Source organism: Phyllostomus discolor, chromosome 9, assembly GCF_004126475.2.
Source record: "Phyllostomus discolor isolate MPI-MPIP mPhyDis1 chromosome 9, mPhyDis1.pri.v3, whole genome shotgun sequence".
In the NCBI taxonomy this organism is placed as follows: domain Eukaryota; kingdom Metazoa; phylum Chordata; class Mammalia; order Chiroptera; family Phyllostomidae; genus Phyllostomus; species Phyllostomus discolor.
The window spans coordinates 61,003,481-61,020,178 of NC_040911.2; positions in this window are offsets into that span (position 1 = coordinate 61,003,481).

The window sequence follows — 16,698 nt, forward strand, 5'->3', positions numbered from 1 at the left end:
GGTATTTGTTTTTCATCACCTGGTTTATTTCACTTAGCATAATGATCTGCAGATCCATTCATGCTGTTGTGAAGAGCAGAAGCTCCTTCTTTCTTTCTGCTGTATAGTGTTCCATCATGTAAATGTACCATGGTTTTTTGATCCATTCATTTACTGATGGGCACTGAGGTTGCTTCCAGAACTTGGCTATTGTAAATTGTGTTGCTATGAATATTGCAGTGCATAGGTTCTTATGGACTGGTGTTCGGAGTTCTTTGGATATAATCCAAGCAGTAGAATTGCCAGGTGAAAAGGCAGTTCCATTTTTAGTTTCCTGTGGAAATTCCATACTGTTTTCCACAGTGGCTGCACAAGTCAGTATTCCCACCAACAGTGCACTAGGGTTCCTTTTGTCCCCAGACTCTCCAACACTTGTTTGTTGATTTGTTTATGATAGCCATTCTAACTGTCATGAAGGGGGTATCTCATTGTGTTAGGGTCCGCCCTGCCTGGTCTCAGGAAGCTGTAACCCCCTGTGACTTAGGCTGAGTGAGAGACCTCCAGACCAGGAGCCACTAGGAGACGCAACTTATTTCCCTGGCATGAATGCTGCCTGTTCTATGCCTGGCCGCCTATCCTTGATCAGTTAGCCAATGACTGGTAAGATTTCCCACAGGGGGAATCTCCTAAGAGAGGCATGATCATGAGGAGGCCTCAGGGAAGAGAATTAGGGCTGTAGAAATGAAGGGGTGATCAACATCAACCCCTGCCCCCTCGGCTTTGTCAAAGCCTGAGTCCTTGTTCTTAGATGTGAGAAATCCAAGTCTTCTGGCGGCCTTTTTATTCTCTGCCAGACTCAGGCCTGTGGAAATAACAGGGGCAGTGCAGTCCAGACCAGAGTCGACAGATTCTTGGGGTAATCAGGGCCTGAGACATAGAATATGCAAGATTCTGTGAGATCTGTTTGCTGGAGGATGTTATTAAATTAGAATATGAAGGCACAGACAGGAAACCAAAACTAGCCTTTTGAGTCCTGTAGTCCTTTCAAATGATAAAACTCCAAACTTTGCCCAGAATCCCAGAAGGAGCTCTGTCAGCACCTTTGAAAGTTACCTATTCCTTTAATCTTTTCTGCCATATTGTGAATCCACAAACTGTGTCTGTATTCTTAATAAAAACCTGCTTGGGTGGAAAGATGGGAGCACTCTCCACTAGAAAGAGTGGCCATTCTGTCCTTATTTCCCCACAGGACCTGGTTGTCTCTGTGTATGTTTTCTTGTGTTTCGACGAGCATCTGCAGCAGGTATGGATACTGCTGGCCAGTATCCACCACACACTGTGATTTTAATTTGCACCTATCTGATGGCTAGTGATGCAGAGCATCTTTTCTTGTGTCTCTGGACCCTTTGTATGTCCTCCTTGAAGAATTTTCTGTTCAAGTCTTTTGCCCATTTTTTAAATTTTATTTTTTCATTGTTCAAGTACAGTTTTTGTCCTTTACTCCCATTCCAGCCCACCTCCCATCCCTTCCCACCTCCCTCACCTTTCCACCCCCCTAGTTTATGTCCATATATCCTTTATATTTGTTCCGGTAAACCCTTCCCATGCTCCCCTGAAATTCCTTCCCCTCTCCCCTGTGGTCACTGTCAGCCTCTCCTCTATATCAGTGTCTTTGACTATATTTTGATTGTTTCTTTGTTTTGTTGTTTAGGTTCCTGTTAAAGGTGAGATCGTATGGTATTTGTCTTTCACTGCCTGGGCTATTTTGCTTAGCATAATGCTTTCCAGCTCCATTCACGCTGTTCTTTTTGCCCATTTTTTTTAATTGGGTTGTTTGCCTTTCTGGAGTGAAAGAGTGTGAGTTATTTATATATTTTGGAGATCAAACCCTAGTCCAAAGTATCATTGGCAAATATGTTTTCCCATAGTTGGTTCACTTTTTTATTTTAATGCTCTTTCTTTAGCCATGTAGAAGCGTTTTATTTTGGTCCATTCAATTATTGTCTTCTTTATGTCCCTTGCTCTAGGGGACATATTAGTGAAAATATTGCTGTGTGGAATATCTGAGATTTTTTTGACTATGTTATCTTCTAAGACATTTATGGTGTAATAACTTATATTTAAGTGTTTTAGAGCCACCTTGAATTTATTTTTGTGTATGGTGTAACTTGGTGCTCATTTCATTTTTTGCATGTATCTGTCCAGTTGTCCCAACACTGTTTGTTGAAAAGACTATTTTTACTCTATTACATGCTTCTACCCACTTTGTCAAATATTAATTGATCATAAAGACTTGGGTTTATTTCTGTACTCTCTATTCTGCTCTATTGATCTATATGTCTGTTTTAATGGCAGTACCAGGTTTTTTGTTTACAATGGCCACGTAATACAGTTTGATATCAGATTGTGATCCCTCCTACTTGTTCTTCTTTCTCAAAATTGCTGTGGCTATGTGGGGTTGTTTACAGTTCTATATAAATTTCTGAAATGCTTGTTCTATGTCTGTGAAATATGTCATTGGTACTTTAATAGGGATTTCATGGAATCTATAAATTGCTTTGGGTAGTATGTACATTTTGATGATGTTACTTCTTCCAATCCATAAATATGGTATATGTTTCCATATGTTTATGTCTTTCTTAATTTTTTTCTTCAGTGTTGTGTTGTTTTCTGAGTGCAGGCCTCTTACCTGCTTGGTTAGGTTTATTCCTACATACTTTATTTTTCTTGTCGCTATATCAAATGCGATTTTTTTCCTAATTTCTGTTTCTGATATTTCATTGTTGGTGTACAAAAATGCCTTGATGTCTGAATATTGACTTTGTATCTCAATATTTTGCCAAACTCATTTATTAGGTCGAGTAGTTTTTTGGTGGAATCTATAGGATTTTTTTATGTAGACTATCATGTCACCAGCAAACCATGACAGTTTTGCTCCCTCCTTTCCAATCTGGGTGACTTTATTACCATTTCTTGTCTAATTGCTGTGGCTAGGACTTCCAATACTATGTTGAATAAGAGTGGTGAAAGCGGTCATCCTTGTCTTATTCCTGATCTTAGTGGGAAACATTTTAGTTTTTAACCGTTGAGTATGATGTTGAATGTAGGTCTCTTCGATATGGCTTCTATTATGCTGAGGAATGCTCCCTCTGTTCACACTTTGCTGAGTGTTTTTATCATAAATCTGTACTATACTTATCAATGTTTTTTCCACATGTATTGATATGATCATGTGATTTTTGTCTTTCCTGTTGTTTATGGGATATATTATGTTTATTGATTTGTAAATATTGTACCATCCTTGCATCCCTGGGATGAATCCCACTTGATCATGATGTATGATCTTTTTAATATATTGCTCCTATGATTTTCCCGATATTTTGCTGTGGCTTTTAGCATCTATGTTCATCAGCAATATTGGTCTGAAGTTTTCTTTCTTTGTTGTGTCTTTATCTGGTTTTGGTGCTACGATGATGCTGGCTTCATAAAGAGTTTGGGACTCTTCTCTCTTCTTGGATTTTTTGGAATAGTTTGAGAAGGATAGGGGTTAGCCCCTCTGTAAATGCTTTGTAAAATTCTTTTGTGAATATGTCAGGTCCAGGGATTTTGTGAGCTAGTAGTTTTTTGTTTGTTTGTTTGTTTGTTTGTTTTATTACTGCTTCAATTTCATCAGCTGTTATTGGTCTGTTTCAGGCTTTCTGCTTCTTCTCCATTGGTTTTTCAAAGATTATATTTTTCTAGAAATTTGTCTATTTCATCTAGGTTGTCAAATATTTTGGCATATAGTTCTTCAGAGTAATTTCTTACAATCCTTTCTATTTCTCTGGTATCAGTTTTAGTTTCTTGTCTTTGATTTATTATTGTGTTTATTAGGGTCCAGTCCCTTTTTTTCCAGATGAACCTCCTTAAAAGCTTGTTGATTATGTTTGTCTTTTCAAAGAAACCAGTTCCTAGATTTATTGATCCTTAGGATTGTGCTTTTCATCTCTATGTCTTTTAATTATGCTCTGATCTTGGTTATTTCCTTCCTTCTCCTTTCCCTGGACTGTCTTTGTTGTTGTTCCTCCAGTTTGTGTAAATGCAGGGTTAGGTTGCTTATTTGAAATGTTTCTATCTTTTAAGATAGGCCTGTATCACTATGAACTTGCCTCTCAGGACTGCCTCTGTCATTTCCCATAAGTTTTGGATTGTTGTGAGTTTATTTTTATTTGTTTTTTGAAAGTTTTTGATTTCTTCTTTGATCTCCTTCTTGACCCTTTCATTAGTTGATAGTGTGCTATTCAATTTCCATAAGTTTGAGTGTTTTTCAGTTGTTTCCTTGAGGTTGGTTTCTAGTTTCAGTCCCTTCTAGTCAGAGAAAATGCTTGACGTGATTTCAGTTTTCGAGAATTTGTTGAGGTTTTTTTTAGTGTCCTATCATGTGGACTATCTTTGAAAATATTCCATGTGCACTTAGTGTTTTTGTGTGTTTTTCCTCGAGGTTGGTTTCTAGTGTCAGTTACTTGTGGTCAGAGAAAATGGTTGATATGTGTTCAGTTTTCTTGAACTTGTTGAGATTTGTGTCCTATTGTGTGGTTTATCATAGAAAATATTCCATATGCATTTGAAAAGAATGTGTATTTTGATTCTTTGGGATGAAGTGCTCTGTATATATCAGTGAAGTTTATTTGTTCTAGGTCATTGTTCAATGTCTCAATATCTTTGTTGATATTTTGTTTGGAAGATCTGCCTACTTTTGACAGTGGGGTGTTAAAATACCCTACAATTGTGTCGCTTTCAACATAATTCTTGAAATTCTCCAAGATTTTCTTTATGTATTTTAGTGCACCTACATTGGGTGCATATATATTTACAATGTCTATGTCTTATTGATGGATTATTCCCTTAAGTATTATGAAGTGACCTTCTGGGTCTCTTTTTATGGCTCTTTTTTTTTAAAGATTTTATTTATTTATTTTTAGAGAAGGAAGGGAGGGAGAAAGAGAGAGAGAGAAACATCAATGTGCAGTTGCTGGGGGTCATGGCCTGCAACCCAGGCATGTACCCTGACTGGGAATCGAACATGTGACACTTTGGTTTGCAGCCTGCTTTTTTTTTGAAGTCTATTTTGTTTGATATGAGTATTGCTACACCAGCTTTTTTTTCATGTCCTTTTGCTTGGAACATTTGTTTCCAGTCATTCCCTTTCAGTTTGTGAAAGTATTTTGTTCTGAGGTGGGTCTCTTGTAGGCAGCATATATGTGGGTCATGCATTCTTATCCATTCTGTTATTCCATGTCTTTCAATTTGGGCATACAATTTATTTATGTTTAAGGTTATTATTGATAGGTACTTATTCATTGTCATTTTTTTACCTGTGTTTCTCTCTCTCTGTCACTGTTTTTCTTCCTGTTCTTACAGCAGACCCTTTAGCATCTCTTGCAGAGCTGGTTTGGAGGAGGTAAATTCTTTGAGGCTTCTTTTGTCTGGGAAGGTCCTTATTTAGCCTTCCATTTTAATTGAGAGCCCTGCTAGGTAAAGCAGTCTTGGTTGCAGGCCTCTGGTTTTCATTACTTGGAATATTTCTTGCCATTCTCTTCTGACTTGGAGTGTTTCCATTGAGAAGTCAGCTGTTAGCCTTATTGGGGCTCCTTTTTATGTTACTTCATTTTTCTCCCTTGCTGCCTTTAGGGTTCCTCTCTTTGTCTTGGAATTTGCCATTTTAGTTATGATGTGTCTCTTGAAGAGGGTCTCTTTGGGTTCCTCTTGGTTGGTACTCTCTGTGTTTCCTGGATTTGTGTGGCTTTTTCTCTCATCAAATTAGGGAGGTTTTCCATCATTAGTTTTTCAAACAGGTTTTCTATCCCTTGCTCTCCTTCTTCTCCTTCTGGTATGCCTGTTATTACGGATATTATTATGTTTCCTGTTCTCCTGCATTTCCCTTAACACCTCCTCATTCTTTCTGAGCCTCTTTCTTTTTTCTTGCTTATTCTTGCTGTTTCTTTCTACCTTTTCCTCCAGCTAGCTGATCTGATCCTGTACTTCATCGAAACTGCCTTTGATTCCTTCTACTGGAGTTCAGAAAAGTATTCTTCATTTCCTCTTGGCCCATGTTGATAGTTTCTATTTCCTTTTTATGTTGATATAATTTTCAGTGAGTTCATTATAGTTTCCCTGTAATTTTTGGTAATTCTTTGTGAGCTAATTGAGCTTCCTTATAACCATTGCTGTGAGGTCAGTATCTGATAGTTGAATTGACTCTTTTGCATTTAGCATTCTTTCTGAGGCTTCCTCCTTTCCTTTCATTTGGCGTTTGTTTCTTTGTCTTTCAATTGTTCGTGAGCCTCTTCTTGTTAGCCTCTGCTTCTTAAATTGATCTTTTCTGACTCCCTGGGTTTGTGGTGTTATCTATGGCAGAAGACCTGTGAGATTCAATGGTGCAGTCATCTTGATCTTCTGAACTTGCTGCTCTTGGGCTGTCATTTATTTTGGCTCTCTGGATGTCTTCGGGTTTTGACTGTTCTTAGGTCTTTCTTTGGTGGGTTCTTCCCTCCAGCTGCTTAACTGAGGGCCTCATGCCCACCACGTCACCACATCTTTTATGCTGTTGTGCAGGTGTAGACAGGTTTTGTTGAAGTTGATTCTTCTGTCTGTCCAAGGTGTTGAAGCTTCTCTCTTACTAGTATTTAGCATTTGTTCTGAATAATTTCTCCATCATTTAGTTGCAATTCCATATTGGTCCTGGCTTGAAGTTAGTGTGGCTTTTACTCACTCCTTCACCATCTTCTTTTATTATCTTTTGGTGGTTCCTTTGTTGGTGGTTTCTCTCTTCCAGAAGGAATACTGATGTTCACAGCTCCCACCTACTCTTTTATGTGATCAGTTGGAGGGTGAAGGCAAAATGGGTTAAAAGATCAGATTCATATTCTAAAGGACTTAAAGTACCAATCCATAGGGAAGATATAGGAGATCATTTGGGTAAGTATAGAGTTAACTGTATTATTTCACCCAACCAGCCACTTTTTAGGAAATGTGGAAAAAAGATAAGACTTTTGTTACAGGAGGGAAGGATTGTGAGTTGAATCCGGAAAACAGAGAGCTTGTGGGAGGTCAAATTATGAGATATAGTGAGAGTAAAGGATAGAAAATAAGCATAGTGTGTGAGAGAATAGAGTTAATCACAACAGTAATAATGTTCCAGAAGATAGTGAAATGGGCTAAGATCCAAGAGGGGTGCTATGTAGTATTTACAATTATATGAAACAACAATTATTTACAATAATACTGGGACAACAATCATATTACAGAGACTATATGATCTGAATAACAAGAATAGGAAGTACACAATCTAGAGTAGTGTGCTATTGGAACACAAATGAAGTGAAAGAAGGAAAATTAAAAATGAACTATGAAAGAGATAATGAGGAAAAACAGTCAAACGATGCAATTAAACAAACAAATAAAATGAGGAAAACCAAAAATAAAGAAGAGAAATAAAAAATACTAATAAAATAAAAGCAGTAAAAATAATGAAAATAATAATAATACAAATAAACAATAACTTGCAAGTTCTCCAAAATAACAAAATGAAATTTGTCTCAGTGTTACAGAAAAGACGACTCAGATGGCCTGGGAGTTTATGAAGTGGGGTTTATTCACTCATGCGGACCCAGAGGAGATAAAAATCCAAATTCTGGGCAATGAGCTTAAGCTGGAGACTTCTTTATATGCTTGTTACATGGCAGAAGGAGGAGGGGAAGGAGTGCAGCTGCTAAAATGGGTGTTAGTGTAGCAACCTTGAGATAACTGCTTATCTGGGAAAGGCCGCTATCTGGAATGGCTGTCTGGTGCAGCTCCTACCTAAGAATGGCTACTGCTGCTCAGCTATGTTCTGTCACATCAGTTTCTCAGTTGTTGGGGTATAGCCTTGTGATCATGTCCTTTGAGTCTGACTCTGGTCCTTTAAAAGCTCCAGGTCTTATTGTCTCACTTGGAGGAGAGAAAAGAAAAGAAAGAAAAGAAAAGAAAAGAAAAGAAAGAAAAGAAAAAGAAAAGAAAAAGAAAAGGAGAAGGAAGAAAAGGAAAGAAAAGGAAGAAAAGGAAGAGAAAGAAAAGAAGGAAAGACAGAAAAAGAATGAAAGAAAGAAGAAAGAAAGAAAGAAAGAGAAAGAAAGAAAGAAGAAAGAAAGAAAGGGAGAAAGAAGCCTCTTGCTGACTAACCAGCAAGGCAGTTCTGCTGGTCTTCCAGGCTGCAGCAGGTTGACTGGGGTTTGGTTTCACTTTTCTACCTTCCTGTTGTTTTGCAAGGATGGGGTTAGGTCTGGGCCGCACTCTTCACAGTTGCCCAGCCTCTAGCCCAGTTCCTCAATTTGCTGCAGGACACCCAGTGTCCTTTTGCACCAGGCCAACGCCTTCAATTCACCACTTGTGCTGTCCTTGAGGTGCACCAATTACAGGCAACTCACACCCAGCCTTCTTGCTCTTTGCTCTCCTAGGTGCTAGGCACTCTCAAAGTCTCCTCATTGAAGGGTAGTTCAGCTCCCTCCCTGAGTTAAGTCTTTCTGAGGATTGCTAACTCTCTGAGCCCTGCTTCTCTTCTCTGTGGAGGTGCATCTTTTTTCCTCTTACAGAGCCAGTCCAGCCACATAGGTCAGGGGCATAGCCATGGCAGGGGTGGCTGTGCCCTGCTGCGGCAGCAGGCAAAGGCATGTGGCTTCTGCCACTGAGTCACAGAGCAGGGGTACAGCCAAAGTATTGGTCATGGCGGCAGGGGTGGGAGTGGGGCTGTGGCTGCTGGCAGTGGGGGTGTAGTGCTCACATCACTGGTGTCAGAGGTGCAGCTGAGGTTAAGGCTGCAGTGGCTGCCGGAGCACATGACTGAGGTGGCAGGGGCAGCAGCTGCAAGAGAGTTCCATAAACAGCCACCAAGAGCCTTTCTTTTTTTATATATATGTATAACAAAATCTTTCTTTTCAAGCCTGCCACTCCTAACAAGTGCCTGACCTCTCACACAGTCCAACTTTCCTACCAGACAGGAGACTATCTGGGTCAGGGTACATCATGACCCAACTCTCCTCCCTTCTCCAGGCATCACTCGGCTCCCCAGTGTTCTCTGGTAATGACCCGCTGGCATTCACAGTCTTTGGTGGGTAAATACCACACCACCCCTGTGGGTCTTCCACTTTGTCTTTATTCCCCGAAGTTAGTTCAAGCATTCCAGGTCCAATCTGGGGATGCTCTATCTCCTCTGTTTGGCATGGGAGGGAGCTGGTGACCTGGCTCTCTTCTAAGAATCCTGTGGCAGGCCTGGGAGGCTTCAGGCCTGGGGCTGTAGGAGCCCTAGGTTTCCATGCTAGTCCCAAAGCCCTTACCATCCTAAAGCAATCTCCTTACTGTCTGTTTTTCAATGCCTCTGTGGGGTCTCTACCCATAGAGCTCCCCTGACATGTTGGATGAGAATAAATCTACCAATAAATGATTGCTTGGGGAGGAAACGTGACCAATCTTTCAAAGGAGAAGTGTCCTGAACATTCCTTTTCCTGCATTTTTATTGAATTCAGCTCACACAGAGATACATAGTATGCACATAAAGCTCATCAACCAATGCCCAAAAGCTACAATCATGAAAAACCGACATCATTTATAGATAATAGTTGAAGGGATTGCCTCTGGTCAGGGTTGGCTTTAGCTCAAGTGTCTGTTTCATAGCAACAGGGCAGAGCAAGCCTCAAAGGAAACCATGTATATTCTTTTTCTGGCCAGATTTGACCCCAGGAGCCATCTGTTCCAGCACAAGGTCACAGCTGCCTCTGGCATAGTTCCCAGGCTGAGTCAGGCAAGGAGAACAAAGCAGCCAAGAGACTAGTAGACTTTTACAAAAAGAATGAGGACTTGGGCTATTGGCAAGCAAAAGGGTGAGGGTCTTTATGCCCCTTCTCTGAAGACCCCTAAGTCCTTCCCTGATGGCCCACTGTGACTGTGCCTGTCTTAGGTCACCCTTTCCTTGAGGGGTCTTACCCGTCATTGGCTAACCAGTCATCTGCCTGGGCCAAGTATGGAGAAGTGAGAGATACAGGGGCTGCGCTTCTGCCAGAAGGAAATGTCTATCTTCTTAGTGGCTGATGTCCCCAAGGCCTTTTCACTCAGCCTTAGCTGTGAGACCTTTTTGTCCATTAATGAGGTTACAGTCTCTGAAACCAAACAGGATGGTTCCCAACAGTCCTCTCCAATTTTGGCCTCCAACCTTCATATATGCTGGGATACCGTTGGCTTTTACTCTGTTCCTTAGAAGATTGGCTAGGTGTTTCACCTGTGCCCAGGGGAAAGTGAACTCTGGTCTCACCTATCTTGCCACCATTTTCCTAAGGTTTTTCCCCATCATCTATTTTTTAAGCCTACTCTTTATCTGATCTTTGCACCTAGGTAATTGTCACAATCATTTTCTAATTAAAAAAAAAAAAAAAAAACAGTCCAGAAAGTTCTCCAAACTATCTTTCCCCCTCATAAAACCCTAAGTCCTTGGGATAGTACTCTGCACATTTATCCTCCACTATCCCCTCTCTGTTCTCTACCTTATTTGTGGGCTTCAGTATCCCTCATCAAGAAAACAGCAATATTCTTCCAAGTCTAATATAAACACTAACCCTGGCAGAAAACTAAGGTTCCATGAAAACTGGGTAATTTTAAACAATTTAATAAGGGAACCACTTGCAAAATTTTGGGTAAATGGATGAAAAAAAAAACCACAAAAATAATGTGCCCTGGCACTAGAAACAAAGACAGTTGTCATCACCTTCCTCACCAGTCCTGGGGATGCAAGAGGAGGGTGGTCATGGAATCTGGATACACAGCTGTGGTTCAGGGATTCCACCTGGTCAAGACAACATACAGATGGTTTCTAAGAGCATCAACATCTCAAACTCTCTCTTCTTCTTCCCCCTTACCTTCAAAGATGTTCACCATTCCGGGGATGCTCTATCTCCTCTGTTTGGCATGGAAGGGAGCTGGTGACCTGGCTCTCTTTGAAGAATCCTGTGGCAGGCCTGGCAGGGGTGCAGGGGAAACAGAGCCAGGGGATACAGCCCTGGTAATGATACAGCCCTGCTAAATCACACTCCCAGGGAGCAAAGTAGGGAGAGAAGCACAGAGAGCAGAACAAGGGAAGACAGATTTTTGTGTGGTGTGTGAAATATTAACCCTTCCTTTCCCACTTCTCCATAACATCACATGGCACTCCATACTAAAGCACATGATTTTGCCTCTGATTGGTTTTGAACAGGATGCTCCTGTGTTTTTAATACCTTTTTTGTGTTGATCATCCTGAAAATTTTGTACATGTACAGGCTCAATTTAACAGCCATTCCCTGAGTAAGGCTTCCTTTACATCATTACTAATTGACCTTACCTCCTTTGAGCAGACTTGAGATAAGCATTTGTTAAAATAGCTCCCTCAGGTAAAACAGGTAAAATAGATAACACGTAATATACACTGAACAACTGGCATTAGGGTAAATTAGTTTAGTCTTCATGTCTCAGCATACCTGGTATATAGATTATTATCAGATTATAGATGAAAACAACTGAAGGTGAGAGAGGCTAAGTAATTTTCCAAGACCAAACAGTTAGCAAGTGCCAGAAGAAAGATTTGAGCTGAGATAGTCTGACTCCAGGGTCCACACTATGTGACTTTCTTCTGTTACCAATCTGTCTCCCCTCCATGCCTTGACCTTTCTTCTTAGAGTGGGATCTTTGGGGGCAGGGCTTTCAGACAGTCATTGTGTTGCAGCTGGTCAAGGCCTGGCAGGTCCACTGTAGATTCAGGGAGATGGAAGAAAATGCTTGGAGCCACAGGGATGCTTGCCATGCCTTTATTCATGGGTGGGCAAGCCTCACATGCTGTAAGTTGCACTCTCTAGTAAGAAGACTCTACCTGCTTAAGTACTACAAACAAACAAAGCCAAGAAGAGGCCAAAAAATTATATAGCATAGCATGTTTCTCACTCTTTTCAGGAACAACTATAAGGGGATCATGGACAAAACCAAGGAGGGCATAGGGTCAAAAGAGGGAGGTAGGGATGGCTGGGGTGGGGGGAGTGGTAGGGGGAAAAATGCAGACAACTGTACTTGAACAACAATAAAAAAAAAAAAACATGGCATATTTCTGTGCATGCAAGCACATTTCATGTTAGGAGAACTTTTTATTGGACCCACTCTCAAAGCTATGAGAACACTATTTATTGGGCCCATTCAATATTATGGGAAAACTGCTTCCCTTATTTGCCCAGACACTTGAGTAAGGAAGCCAGACTGTTTCCATTTACTCTACAATCTACCCCTTCTGTGTTCCTCACCACACAATCTTGTATGAAGATATCTTCTGGGAAAGTCCCTTGGTAAGGAGAGCAGATATCTGCACCTGTAAATCACAACATCAGTATAGGGCACAGCAACAAGCAAGCAAAACACAAACACTACCACAGCAGCAGTCCAAGCTGCAATAACAAACACAGAGGCAATAAAGCCACCCCTACAATACAGTGGCCAGTTGATTTCCCATGAAAGTAGGGCCATTTATGTGAGCCACACACCCAGAGGGTCCCAGTAGGAACAATGGCCCACACACTATTCTGCAGCTTCAAGCAATGTCCAAAGTATGGGTCTGACACAGACCTGCCTGAGTCCAGCCCACCTGGTCTTTTTCTCAAGACTTTTAATACAGAATGGGGCTGGCCTAGACAACACTACAGTCCCAGCTGTGAGCCATCCTCAAGCCACCCCTCATGGAGCAGCCGACCAATGGCTGGGGCTGTACATGTCACTGCTTCACCCCAGTGCAGATGCTGGTCCAATTGTGTTCCACAAGGAATGTTCACTATTCCACTGATTCTGTAATGAAGCCCAATTTAGACAGAAGCTGGAGAGATGCACCATGGGAGACTGGCAGATGTGCTCAGGGGATTTCAGTGCAGACCCAGCATGCTGATTGGTTAGCCACCAAGGCATAGGTATGAACTCAGTCCCTGAGGTGTTACTTTGCACTCTAAGAACAAAAGACAGAGCAGTTATAGGCACTAGTAAAGGCAAGTCATACCCTTGGGCAATATGCAAGCGAGCTTCTGGTCAGCTGATAAGATGGGACTGGCAAAAGAGGTCTTTCTGGCAAGAATACCATACCTTTCATGCCTCAGTGGGGGTTTCAGCATCTACTTGCAGTAACAGGGGACAACTCATAATGGACCACAGGGAAATCACAAAGGTACCACAAAGAAACGTCCCATAGTCTGCTGGCCCTGGATATGTCACCTTTAAGACTGGGAACCATGTCCCAATCATCCAGGGTACTGTTTGTAAGTTTCTCTCCACCTCTTGGCCCCAAGGGCAACAAGAGTCACCCAACACATGAGAGCGGCTTTTATTTCCCAAGGCCACGTCCAAGTGGCTGTTTGGCCTAGCTCCAGGATCTCCAGAGTGTGCAAGAGAGTGTTTTCCTGTTTTCCTATGCCTGGTTTTAGTAAAGCATCCTTAGTCTGTGCCTGAATCTGAATTGGAACTGCAGTCTGGTGGAGCAGTGTTTCCACCACAGCTGGCTGCCCCCACTCTGACTCCTCTCATTTAGAGTTTGGAGGACAGTCCATTAGTGTTTCATCCAACCTTTCAGGGTAGGGAGGCAGCTGCAGCTCACAGACCCTGCTTAAGAGACCACTGTACCATTCAATCATTCCAGCAGCTTGAGGATGGTAGGACACATAAAATTTCCAATCTGCAAGTCTTGAGCCCATTGTTGTACCAAAACACCAGTAAAATGCTTCTCCTGATCACTTTCAATGATTAAGGGTCACCCATAAGCAGTACATAACCACTCAGGTAGAGCAATTACTGCTTTCTGATCTGAGTGCCATCTGGAAAAGTAGCTAAAAGTCCTATGGACATGTCCACACCTGTAATAGCATATTTATATCCCTCTGAACTAGATATGAACCCAGTTACACCTACCTGCCAACAGGTCAGTGATTTCTGTCCCTGCACCACCTGTTCAGTAACATGATATGCAGTAGTTTGTTTCTGGTGACCTAACACCCAGTGATCTTACCACAGGGCCTGTCCCTGCACTGGCCTATGCATAACTATCCATTTATTCGTATGCCATGTAGAGATCCATAATATTAGCCTCCAGTATACTGCCCAACTATCTGTGCAAATAGTCAGGGGCAGTGACTCATTGGTAACCACAGGCCAAACATCTTGGAGTTCCACCCACTGGCTACTTTGTCCCATACCAGTGTCAAACCAGGTTGTGCATGTTTCTGGTTGAATTGCCATGCCAGTCCACATGACAAGTGGCCTGTGCTAAACCCATCAGCCCACCATATACCTGAGGAAATAGGTGCCTACCCTTCATGAGAGGGGTTAGCTTCCATTTCTTCTACAGGAACAGGAGCAGTAGATTTCTCATCTACACAAGTAACAGCACTTAGCATTTCCTGTAGCTCAGCCCACAAGTGGTTAGTGTACAGAGTACTCCTTTGTTGCAGATAAGCCCCCAACTTAGCCAACATCGGTGCCTGAGCCATACCACTAAGAGGCTTGGCCATCCAGTCCAAGACCCACCCTACAATACATGGTCCCAACTGTCACAGGGGTAGTTCCTGTTATAGCCTCCATGGCTAACAGGGCAGCATATATTGCTGCCAATTGCTTTTCAGTCAAGAAGCACCATACCTCTGCTTCCTTCCATACTTGAGACCAGAAACCCAGTGGTTGACATAGCTATGATTGCTGCCACAAACCCCATTCAAAGTTTTTCTGTATCACATGGACATCTAGCCCACAGGGTTTAACAGGGTTCAGAGCATGTGAAGCCTGGGAGCACTTAATGATGCACTTTGTTCCTTGGAACGCTTGTTCTGAAGTCTGGGTCCAGTCCCAATTCGCTCTGTTTTTCACCAAAGAATACAAGGGATGAACGACCTGGGCTAGATGGAGTACAATGCTCTCCTGTACCCCAACAGGCCCAAAAATGTTTGGAGCTGTTTCACATTGGTAGGGGTTGAATATGCCTGAATTTTATTTATCACCACATCAGGGATGACTTTTATCTTATGGGACCAGACAACCCTCAGGGATTTGACATATAATCCAAGCCCTTGCAGCTTGGTGTCATTTACTGCCCAGACACATGACTTCAAGTGGGATAGGGCTTGTGACACTGCTTTCTCTCATTCTGTGAGAGAATAACTGGTTAACAAAATATCATCAATGTAATGGAACATGCATACTTCTGGAGGCCTTAGCTACTTAGCCAGGTCCTCTGCCACAATCCCACAATGGATAGTAAAGCTGTGCAAGTACCCTTGAGGGAGCACTGTAAAAGTCCATTATCAGTCTTCCCATGTAAAGGCAATCTGAGCTTGATTCCTCAGAGGAAGGTCAATGCAGAAAAAGTCATTTGCTTTATCAATGACAAAGTGGTAAGTTCCCATCTCATTAGTTTGTCAGTCCCTCAAGTTCACCACAGAAGGGACCACTGAACATAGTGGAAAAGTGACCTTATTGAGCTCCCAGTAATCAGCTGTCATTCTCCATGTACCATATAGCTTTTTTACTGGTCACACAGAGGAGTTACAAGGACTGTGGGTCCCTAATTATTCCCACCTTCTTCAACTCTCTTGTCCTCTGGGCAACTGGAGGTATTCTTTTACTGCCATTACCTGTCATGGGGATGGCAACTGTACAGGGTAATGCTCAGCATATACCTGCAAATGGCTTTAATAGGCCTCCACATGTACCCTAGGATGAGCTCAGGAGTCGGGACACCTAAACAATATACTGAAAAGGAACAGTCACCCCTCTGGTCCCCACTCATCCCCTGTAGACAGTTTTCTCTGGCCCTTTCCCTATTTAAATGTCTAAAGGATATTTTCTCCCTCTTTTGGGGAGATGGACATAGCCAAATTGTCCTCTAGACACCCAGGACAGGCTTTTCAGGTTATGCCCCTGGGTTTGGGGAAATTTGGAGGTCTCACTTCAAAACTTACTATAAATTTACTCACTGTAAATTTTAGTCACCTTGGCCTTTGGATCCTCAGTTTTGTCTACTCAGTTAGGGCAACCACCTGCTCCAGCTGCCTCCCCACTTTCTGTAGCCTGACCTGGAAACTCTCCCAAGGCAGTAAGCTGGGGCTACCATAAGGCTTGCCTCATTTATTTCCTCTCTCTCAGGGCCTGCTGTCCTTCATTGTCTGGTGTCCACTGTTGTAAAAATTGTCATTTCATATATTTGATCTGGGTTTTTTTTTTCAGATAGGAGTATATTGTAAATAAAGTCCCTGTTACTCCATCTTACCCAGAGACAGAATTCTTCCCATGGGTTTTTACATTACAAATAAAAGCATTCTTTCCTGGGGGAAAGCAAGTAATTTGTTGTAATTTGGAGATTTCCTGTCCACTGGTGACAATTCAAAACAAATGTGTGACAGACTGTGTAACAAGGTCTCCTTATGGAGGTACTTTGTCTCTGCTTAGTGCCCAAAGGGACTATTTGTGGCATGAAAGGAAAGCTTTATATAAGTCAATGCTGTGGGAAGCACAATCTCCCAAGGAGTCAGTAGGTAGAAGCCCCAAAGTTCAGAATAATGCCAAAATAACCACCCACACCTGACCCTTTTAGTACCCATGGAAGGACACTGCAATGCCTGGGGGGAGAAATCCAAGCCTTTGATCATTGATTCTGCTAAGCAGCAC